Genomic DNA, 11136 nt, shown 5'->3' with positions numbered 1-11136 from the left:
TGAGATGCAGTCTTACAGTGTTGTTCGGGCTGCAGTACAGTGTTGCAGTCTTGGCTCACTGCAGCCTCTGCCTCCCAGGTTCAAGTGATTTTCCTGCCTCAGCCTCCCCAGTAGCTGGGATTACAAGCCCCCACCACCACGCCCAGCTAATTTTTTGTATTTTTAGTAGAGACAGCAGGCTCTCACTTTGTTGGGCAGGCTATTAACGCCTGACCTCCTGATCTGCCCACTGTGGTATCCCAAAGCGCCTGGCATATTTTGCATTTCTCTAGGTGTCTCTTTAATTTCCAGAAGTTGTGATTATCTTTTCTTTATCATGTATATTTCTCTGGAGACTTTCTCTTCTAGAACCTGTTTTTTTTTTGTTTTTTTTTTTTTAATTTGTTCAAGTTGTTTTTCACTTTTCTCTGGTGCCCCCTTGAGTAGCTTAATAATTAACCTTCTGAATTCTTTATCTGGCAATTCAGAGATTTGTTCTTGGTTTGGATCTGTTGCTGGAGAGCTAGTGTGATCTTTTGGTGGTATTATCGAACTTCATTTTATCATATTACTAGAATTACTTTTCTGGTTCTTTTTCATTTGTGTGTTTCAGTGGAAAGATCTGGAACTCAAGGGCTGCTAAGATTTTTTTTGTCCCACGAGGTGATTCCTTGATGTGGAATCACCCCATTCCCCTAGGGATGGGGCTTCCTGAGAGCCAGACTGCAGTGATTATTATTATCCTTCTGGGCCTAGCCACCTAGCAGGATTCCTGGGCTCTAGACTCGTGCTGGGGAATGTCTGCAAATTGTCCTCTGATATGATCCGTCTTCAGGTCTCCCAGCTGTGGATACCAGGATACCAACCAGCACTTGCTCCAGTGGAGGTGGCAGGGGAGTGAATGCTGGTTATGCTAACAGTTGAAGTTGTCATGTGGACAGACTCAGGATGTTGCAGCCAGTAGAATTAGCTGTTGTTTTCTCCTTTGGAATAGGATTGTTCTGAGTTGCTATAATGGGTGAGTTGCTTGGCCTCTAGTCAAGAAGTGGCACTTTCAAGAGAGCAGCAGTAGAAGGGGGATATAATCTTGTTGGCAGGATAGGTACTAGGGTTTCTAAGATGATGGACGGACTCATAGATCTCCCGAGAGTTCATGTCTTTTGTCTTTGGAGTTTTTTGGCTGTCTTGTGGCATTTGCATCAGTAAGCTGCTTTTTTCAAAGGCTCTGTCTCTTTGTTGTTGTTGTTGTTTTTTTTTTTTTTTTTTTTTTTTTTGTTTTTTTTTTTTTTTTTTTTTTTTTTTTTTGTGGACAGTCATGCAGAAGTATCAATAGAGGACCAATGAATATGCTCTAGCAGTAAAACTGGGGGCAACTTAGTAAGGCCTTTTTGTTCAGATTCCTTTTGGTGTCTCTGTGTCTTCTTTCCATCAGGTATAGGGAGGACCCCTCTGGATTGAGGGTTTTATAACCTACTTTAGAGGAAGGTGAGATAAACCTTCTTGCTTCTTCTGCTTTTTTCTCAAATGCCAGGGTCCCGTATTTTGGATAGCATGTCTTAAATCCCATCTTTGAGCTGCTGTTGTAGATGGAACATGTGACTAGAGTGGGATTTATAAGCTAGGAGAGAGGTTAGGAGCTAGGGTGCAAATTTCGGTGTCATTCAGATGCAGTAATAGATGAAGCTCTGAGAGGTGCAGCTTGACTTTTCTTAAGAGATGGTATAAGGGACCAGAGGATAAGGAGGAATATTTAATAATTTTGGTTCAAGTGAAGGGACTAGTATAATGCTTTATACAGGTTAAGGATCCCCAATCCCACAATCCAAAATGCTCTAAAATCTGAAACTTTTTAAGTACCAACATGACACCATGTGGAAAATTTCAAACCTGACCTCACGTGCTGAGTTGCAGTCAAAATGCAGGCATACAACACTCATTTATTATGCACCCCCAAGGGAAAAATAAAATTACCTTCAGGCTATGTGTGTGTATAAGGTATATATGGAACATAAATGCATTTTGTATTTAGACTTGCGTCTCAAACCCAAGATGCTCATTATGTATATGCAAATATTCTAAAATCTGAAAAAATTCAAAATCTGAAACCCTTCTGGTCCCAGACATTTTACATAAGGGATAGTTAACTTGTATTTACAGTTTGTAAGGTGCTTCCTACCTAATATTGTGACTTTTTTAAAGTTTGATTTTTCAGCCTTAATTTTTCAAATGCATTATTATATTTGTACACATTATTTCATTACTATGGTTTTGGGCTTTCCTATTTTCTAAACCAGTTTTCTTACATCTCTGCTGTAAAAATATTTTCTAACTTAATTTGTATAATTTGAAAAGTCTTACCACAAGGTGTCATTGTAACCTATAAAAAGAATTTCCATGTAAACATTTGCGGTATCAGTTGTGCGATTTTTACATTTAAAAAATTTTTTTTTGTTTCATATTGGTTTCTTATTTTTTAGATGTATCCTAATAGATTGTGTATCTTTTGTATTAAAGGAAAAAATAAAATAACTCATGTTCTTGAGTTCTCATATTTTTGCACAAACATATGCTTTCTACCCACAAATTCTTTAAGAGTGTGTTGCTATAGAGATGATTTGTTTGAAGGAAAGAATGAGGAGGAGTAGCAGCAGGTGGACATTTAAGGAACAAAATCCTTATTTTATGTCTTTGTTCCTGACAGAGCCAGCTTTAGAGCTTACCCCTTTTCTTATGAAATCCCTATGGAAGAAAGGTGGATATTCTGAGTTTTTTACAGTGATAGTGTTTGCAGTTTACTAAGATTCATTTGCCAAAGGTCAGTTTGCTGGATTCCTCATTCTTATGTAAGATTAGGGCTTGAAGTAATTGTAATCTTTGAAACAACCTTTCTTCTACTTTAACTGGATTCCATTTCCGTGTTCTTTCTTTCCTTTCCTATCTTGGTTTCCTGATTGGCCTTTTAACTAGTGACATTAAAATACTTTTTGGTTTTTGGCGGGGGATGGGTATAGATATCTAATTATTGATTCCTGCTCTTGCTGCTCCCAGATTAATTTTCTTTCCTTTTTTTTTTGAAACAGAGTCTCACTCTCTCTCCCAGGCTGGAGTGCAGTGGTGTGATCTCGGCTCACTGTAGCCTTGACCCTCCTGGGCTCAAGCGATCCACCTCAGCCTCTTGAGTAGCTGGGACCACAGGCTCATGCTACCATGCCTGGCTAATTTTTGTATTTTTCATAGAGACAGGCTTTTACCATATTGCCCAGACTGTTCTTGAACTCCTGAGCTCAAGTCATCTGCCTGCCTTGACCTCCTAAAGTGCTGGGATTATAGGTATGAGCCACTGTGCCTGGCTTCAGATTAATTTTCAAGACTATTGACTGCCTGCTGCTACTGTCTTAGTTAAGGCCCTCATTATTGCTAATTTTTGTATTTTTAGTAGAGATGGGATTTCACCACGTTGACTAGCCTGGTCTCGAACTCCTGACCTCAGGTGATCCACCCATCTCGGCCACCCAAAGTGCTGGGATTACAGGCGTGAGCCACTGCACCGGGGCGCCTGGCCTTGATCTTCTTTTTTCTCTTTCTTCTATTCCTCCTTCTCAAATCTATCCTCCACAAAAATAAACCACTTATTTTTCTGAAATATAAATGTGAGTCTACCCTGTAATGTCTTCCGTATATCTAAAAGTTTAAAATCTTTCATTGGCTCTCCAAGACCACAGAATAAACTCCAGTCTTCTGTATATGGCCTTCAAGGCCCTATCTTACCTCTCCACGCTGTTCTCTCCCCTGCCCTCCACCCCTAATGTTTTTCTCCGTAATCTTCATGATTTTATACTTGATGTTTCTTCCTTACATTCCTTTCTTAATTTTAGCTTCTTCATTGTGAACTTTTCCCTGGCAGCTTCACTAGCAGAATTAGGGGTCTGTCCCTTATACATTCATACTACTGGTAAATATGTTATAATATTTTATAATTTTTTGAGGTTCCTCTTTTTTTAAATTGGCACATAATTTACATATTTATGGGATACTTGTGTATTTGTTACATGCACAGAATGTGTAATGATTAAGTCAGGGTACTTGGGGTATTCGTCACCTTGAGTGTATATCATTTCTATATCGTGGAAACATTTCTAAGTCCCCTCTTCTAGCTACTTTGAAATGTATGTTATTCAAATTATTAACTGTACTCTGCTGTGCAACATTAGAACTTGTATCATCTATCTAACTGGATATCTGTATTCAGTAACCAACCTCCCTTCATCCCACCTTCCCCCACACACAATACTTCCTGGCCTTTAATATTTTATTTTTTACCTCCATGAGATCAACTTTTTTTTACGCTCCCACGTATGAGTTAGAACATGTGATACTTGTCTTTTTGTGCCTGGCTTATTTCACTTATTGTAATGACTTCCAACTTTATGCATATTGCTGCAAGTAACATGATTTCATTCTTTCTCATAGCTGAATAGTATTTCACCATGTGTGTATACCATGTAAAAAAAAATCAGTTCATCCATTAATGGACACTTAGGTTGATTCTGTTTCTTTGCTATTGTGAATAGTGCTGCAATAAACACAATTCCAGGTATCCCTTTGACATGCTGAATATCTTTTCCTTTAAATAAATACCCCATTGTGGGATTACTAGATTGTATGATAGTTCTGTTTTTAGTTCTTTGAGAAATCTTCATGCTGTTTTTCATAGTAGCTGTATTTATTTACATTCCCACTAAAAGCATGTAAGAGTTCTTTTTTTCACTATATCCTTGCCAGCATCTGTTATTTTTTGATAACAGCCATTATGATTGGGATGAATAATATGTTACTGTGGTTTTGATTTGCATTTCCCTGTAATTAGTGATGTTGAGCATTTTTTCATATACCCGTTGGTCGTTTGTATATCTTCTTTGGAGAAATGTTTATAATGTTTATTTGTGGCCTTTGCCCACTTTTTAATGAGACCCCCCCTTTTTTTTTTTTTTTTTTTTTTTTTCTTGAGATTTGTCTGTTTGTGTCCATTGCCCGTTTTTAATGTGATTATTGTTTTTTTTTTTTTTTAGCTGATTTCCTTGTATATTCTAGGTATTAGTCCTTGTCAGGTGAATAGTTTCCAAATATTTTCTACCATTTAGTGGTTTTCTTCACTCTGTTGATTGTTTCCTTTACTGTGCTGAAGCTTTTTAGTTTAATATATAGCTAGTGCTCGACTTACGACCATGATTGGTTCCGACAGACCGGTCGTAACACGATTTGGTCGTAAGTTGAGTAGGCTATATGTACAGTACGATGAAATGATGTTATAAAAATCTTTAAGTCATATTTTATCATAATTTTCTTTCATTATTGTTATATATCATAATTTTCTTTGTTCATTTTATGCCATTTGTATCATCTCTACACCATTTTGTTTCTCATTTTTATGTTCGTCAGGTTTAAGTAAAACACTGTATTACCAGTACAACTGGTTTAATATTTGCAAAACATACAAAATTACAAAATACAGGTGCATACAAAAATACAAAATCCAGGTGTAAAAAATACCATAGGAAACATTTTCCCAATTGCAAAACATATCAAAATATATAAACATGTACAAAACATTTTATTGGCTGCTGGTGCTTGGCTGCGGATCGTTGATGTTGTCATCTGAGGCAGCAGTTGGGGTTGCCAGAGTTGGTTTTTTCCTAAACATGGTGAGCTTTGTCTGAATTGTATGTTTCTTTTTTTCTTCATAAATTTCACGATATGGATGAAACACATCATGTGCCATCCGTTCAATCCTTGCAAATTGTTCGATGTTTGGGTCCATTGCTTCGAAATGTAGAAGAAGTTTATTGGGAGGGGTTTGATGAAAAATATCCAAGACACAAAACACAAATTGCTGTACCGAGTCTGGGATAACAGTTGAAATGGTGCACGCGGAGATGGTAGTGCTGCCGGAAGCTGATCCACACTGTCGTACACCCAGCTGGGCAACGTTTGTGCTGCCAGACACGGAGCAGTCGTGGCTAGCGATTGTGGTCGTAAAGTCGAATGGTTGTAAGTTGCATAGGTCGTAAGTCGATCAGTACCTGTAGTCCCATTGGTCTATTTTTGTTCTTGTTTTCTGTGCTTTTGAAGTGTTAGCCATAATATCTTTGCTGAGACCAAGGTCCTGAAGTGTTTTCCCTATGTTTTCTTCTAGTAATTTTATAGTCTTGGGTCTTATGTTTGTGTCTTTGATCCATCTTGAGTTGATTTTTGTGCACGGGAGAGGTAGGAATCCAATTTAAATTTTCTGCATATGGATGATACTCAGTTTTCCCAGCACCATTGATTGAAGGGGACATTCGTTTCCAAATGTATGTTCTTGATGCCTTTGTCAAAATTAGTTGTCTATTCGTGGATTTCTTTCGGGGTGTAATAGTATTTGCTTTGTATATCTGGGTGCTCTTGTGTCTGGTGCATGTATGTTTAGAATTGCTATCCTTTTGCTGAATTGATTATCTTAGTATTATATAATGACCTTTGTCTCTTTTTACTGTTTTTGACTTAAAGCCTGTTTTAACAGATACATGCATAGCTACTCCTACTCCTGCTCCCTTTTAGTTTCTGTTTGCATAGAATGTCTTTTTCCATCCCTTTGCTTTCACTGTATGTGTTTTTATAGGTGAGATGAATTTCTTTTAAGCATTAGATGGGTTATGTTTTGTTTTATTCTGTTTTTAAAGATCTATTCAGCTAGTCTGTTTCTTTTCAGTGGAATGACATTTAGTCCATTTACATTCAGAGTTGTTATGGATATGTGGGGGCTTGTTTATGTCATTTTATTAATTGATTTCTAATTGTTTTGTATGTCCTTTGTTCTTATTTATTATTGTTGTTCAGTGGTTTTCTGCAGTAACATTTGAGTCTTTTCCTTGCTTGTGCATTTGTTCTACTAGTGGATTTTATATTTTTGTGTATTTTCTAGGTGTAGGATTCTCTTAAGCATTTTTCATAGGGCTGATCTAGCGTCGATGAATTCCCTCAGCTTTTGCTTAACTGCGAAAGATTTTATTTCTCCTTCAAAATTATGGGAACTTTTCTGGGTATGGTATCCTTGACTGAGAGTTTTGGGTTTTTTTTTCCCAGTGCTTTGAATATATCATCTCAATCTCATGGAGATTCCTTTATAAGTAACTAGACACTTTTCTTTTGCTGTTTTTAGAATTCTCTTTTTGTCTTTGACTTTTGACAGTTTGACTATAATGTGCATTGTGGAAGACCTTTCTGCATTGTATTTGTTTGGGGATCTGGGAGCCTCTGCTATCTAGATTTTAAATCTCTTGCTGGACTTGGGAATTTTTTCTCTGTTACTTCATTAAGTAGGTTTTCTATACATTTTATTTTTTCTTTGCCTTCTGAGACTCTGAAAATGAGAATATTTAGTTGCTTTATGGTGCCCATGTGTCACAAAGGCTTTGCTCATTCTTTTTTATTCTTCTTTATTTTTGTCTGATTGGATGACTTGAAAGACCTATCTTCAAGTTCTGAGATTCTTTCTTCTGTTTGATTTAGTCTGTTGTTGAAGCTTTCAAATGTATTTTGTATTTCACTCAGTGAATTCTTCAGCTCCAGAATTTCTTTTTTTTATGCTGTCTCTTATAAAATGAGAATTTTATAAATTTCTCATTTATATTCTAGGAATTACTTTTCTGATTTCTTTATGTAATTTTTAAGTATTCTCTTGTATCTCACTGAGCTTCTTTAAAATCGATATTTTAAATTGTTTTAACAGGATTTTGTGAATTTTTTTAATTGAGATTTGTTGCTAGAGGGTTTTGTATTCTTTTGGAGGTTTGATATTTTCTTGCTGTGATGTTAGTGGCTGGGTGGGTGGGCCCAATCTCAGGTTCCTGGGAAGAGTGCTTAGTTGCCGATGGTGGTAGACTGAGCTGTGTGATCTCTAGGCCTCTGGATTGTGTGCTCTGGCATGGGGGTGGGCAAGGCCAGGTAGGCTTGTCTTTAGGGTCTCCAGTGGTGCGTGTAGGTGCTGGCTGTGTTTGGAAGAGGTGGAGTAATTCTTAGGCCACAGACACAGTGTTCATGTTGTGGGAGGCAGTGTCTGTGCTGCAGCCTTACTGCTGGGGAGGGCAGAGTAGCTTTCAGTGATTGATACCAGCTGTATGCAGGCAAGTATTAGGAATGTGCATTTCACTTGCATTTTAGCTCTGGTAGTGGCGGTCCATACTTGGCTTGTATTTCAGCCCTGGCAGTGCAGCCTGTGTTTCACTCACACTTTAGTCCTGATGGTGGCAGCTCATGCTTGGCTCATGCTTTAGCCCAGGCAGTGGAAGCTCATGCTTTGCTTGATCCTTAGCCCCAGGAACACAGTGATGGCAGCTCTGGGTGAGGGATTCTGGGCACATGAAAATGAGTGGTGGCTCCACTGCTAGAGGCAGTGGGTGGGGTTGGAGCCAGTGGGTAGGGTTGTAGCCAGTGGCTTGCACCTTGGCCACAGCATCAGGAACCAGGCATGGTGGCAGCTGTGGGCTGGATATGTCAGTGGGATTCTAGGCATGTGAAGAGGCAGGTGCTGTTGAGCCCAAGGGCAAGATGTAGTCTGTTGGGACTGGATTCTCAAAATGGTGTCCTACTATAGATGCTTAGGACTGGGGTGGGGAGCAGGGAGCTTAGTGTGCCCCAGCGTGAGCTCCCTCTCTGGAGTGGTGCTGTTATGCAGTCTCCATGCAGCTCCTTATGTTAGTTTCAGGGCCTACGAGGGTCCAGGGCCTCTACTGTGGCTAGGATTGCAGGTGGCCATGGTGGAAATGTGGACCCCTGGGCATCTCTCATTTATCCTTTCCTCAGATTGGGAAGTCTCTGCAGGCCCTTAGCTGATCTCAGATAAGCAGGCTGCCTCACTTCTCTCACTTTCCTTGATTTAGGTGTTTCCTGTCATCTCTTTGTTGAATTCCTTAATGTTTTATAATTTAAAAACTTTCTGAATTTATGACTTTGAATATATGGTAAAAAAATTTAAGTTCAGAATGGTTAAATAGTTCATTTTCTCTCATCCTTTTTCAGTCAGCAGTTGTTGGTTAACAAGTATAGTCCACTGACCATCATAAACTACTTGAGGACAAGGATTTTCTTTTATTTATGTCTGTATTCCTGTATTCAACAAAGTCTTCTAGCAAATTAAAGGCACTTAGAAAATATCCATGGAGTACTCTGAATATGGGCAAGTGCTCTTCTTTCCTGATAAGAAGTGTGCTTGACTTGATGGTCTGTATATTTTTTTGTCTCTCAAAGCCCTTTTACTATAAGTAGATTATTCAGTAAATATGGTATAGCAGTCACTCAATAAATATTGGTTGTTTAATCAGTTTTTAAAAGTGTATTGTTTTAAAATTAACCTGTGTCTTGAGAATGGCTTTTATTTATCTCCTTTTTCTAGCTGAAAAATTTTATACTTACTTTGTGACAAATTGGAAAAGATAAGGAGAATGTTTGTGTCAACTGCAGTAAAAATATCAGTTAAACTCAGTTTTAAGTATCAGCTTCTCTTTATTTACTTTTCAGACTAAGGCATAAATCTTATGGAAATAAAATTAAATCAGGATTTATTTTAAAAAATTTTCAGGATATGTTGTTGTATTAGTAGACAGTCTTTATTGTGTATTAGCAGCCACATTATGGGTAGCCTTTTCTATTTCAGAAGAAAGATGGGACTGTGAGCAAAGAAGAATCTACAACTCACACAGAGATGCTCAGTGCCCATAAATCTTCTGGAAAGTCCCCATATTATTGTAACAGACCCTACATTAAGAATTGTTAAAATGAATTTGGACAAGAATCATTTTTGCCTTTCAGATCACAACTTTCAGAGACTTTGGTAATTTACTTCTAAGCATCTGAGGTTGACTCATTACTATGCCCTGCTTTCTAGAATTCTTTTGTGTGAATGAAGCTGTGCAGAGGCAGACAGTATAATCGTAAAAATAGAATAACATTTTAATTTAGAGTGCTTGGTGGTTGATTGCTAACCACTCGAATATGTATCTTCTTCCTTTCCTTTTTCCTTGCTCTCCCTTGTTTCTTTCTAAATCACAATTACAGAGCCTGGCACCTTACCAGGGTTTTGAAGGGTCTGCTCCCAGCTGCGCTTCAGGTTCTGGCAGGGTGTCAAGTTGTGACATTTTTTTTTTATACACAAGACATCCTGGATGGCTATCCGAAGGTTGTTTGGGTGACTAGTGTAGGATTATCTCTGGATTTTGAAGAAATTAATTTCTAATGTTTTGTTTCTTAGTAAAGTAAATGCCTGATGTAGGTCCTCCCTAGACTTTTAATGTTTTTAAAAAACAGCATTTACTTTGAGGGCATGTAGTATTTAAAGCATTGTTTTGAAATGTTCAAAGGCATAGCATGTGCTTTTAATGGAATGTGTTTTGGAAGCTTTCCGTGAGCATCAGCAGCTGTGCCTTTTGAATATTTTGAATTACCATACTTTGGGGCAGACATTGTACCACTCACTGCTTAAAAAATACAGTCTCTATGAAGAATAAAAGGTCATATGGAGGTCCATAGAGCTGGGACCAGTAAAAAGAAGTTGTAGAAAGGACACATGGATGTAAGTATGTATTTGTAATGTTTGCAAAGAGAAGATGAAGAATTTCGGAAAAGGTTGTACTAGTCTTTTAAAAACTGCTTTTCACTGAGACTAGCCCAACAAGTGCTCACTGATTAACAGGCTAATCAAGACAATGTTTTACTTTTTTTCCCTTTTTACTGTTTGAACTATGTACTTTATTTTTGAAAATTTTTGGCCAGGTGCAGTGGCCGATGCCAGTAATCCCAGCACTTTGGGTTGCAGAGGTAGGGGTATCACGAGGTCAGGAGATCAAGACCATCCTGGCTAACACAGCGAAACCTTTACTCTACTAAAAAAAAAATACAAAAAATTAGCCAGGTGTGGTAGCCTGCACCTATAGTCCCAGCTACTTGGGAGGCTGAGGCAGGAGAATTGCTTGAACCTGGGAGGCGGAGGTTGCAGTGAGCAAAGATTCGTTCCACTGCACTCCAGCCTGGGTGATAGAGTGAGAATCTGTCTCGAAAAAAAAATTTCGATATGAATTTATGTATTTAGTCAACTCTGCACAGTGGATGTTTTATTTTGTATTT

The 11136-nt window shown here is 38.1% G+C and overlaps 1 protein-coding gene across 6 annotated transcripts in view; it reads left to right on the top strand.

Annotated features, from left to right (window-relative positions):
- Window positions 1–11136, top strand: part of LOC108294043 (centrosomal protein of 83 kDa) — a 144126-nt gene that overhangs the window by 70521 nt on the left and 62469 nt on the right. Inside the window, exon 1 of one of the 6 annotated variants that reach the window (XM_037733740.1) lies at window positions 10179–10201. The exons of the other annotated variants lie outside the window; for them this stretch is intronic. The gene's annotated coding sequence lies outside the window, so the exon portion shown is untranslated. Of the gene's footprint in view, window positions 1–10178; window positions 10202–11136 lie in introns of those variants that run through there. 6 annotated transcript variants of the gene reach the window in all.

This window comes from Cebus imitator, unplaced genomic scaffold (assembly GCF_001604975.1).
Source record: "Cebus imitator isolate Cc_AM_T3 unplaced genomic scaffold, Cebus_imitator-1.0 Scaffold18, whole genome shotgun sequence".
In the NCBI taxonomy this organism is placed as follows: Eukaryota; Metazoa; Chordata; class Mammalia; order Primates; family Cebidae; genus Cebus; species Cebus imitator.
The sequence above is the reverse complement of the archived record's forward strand: the minus strand, read 5'-3'. Positions and strand labels throughout refer to the sequence as shown.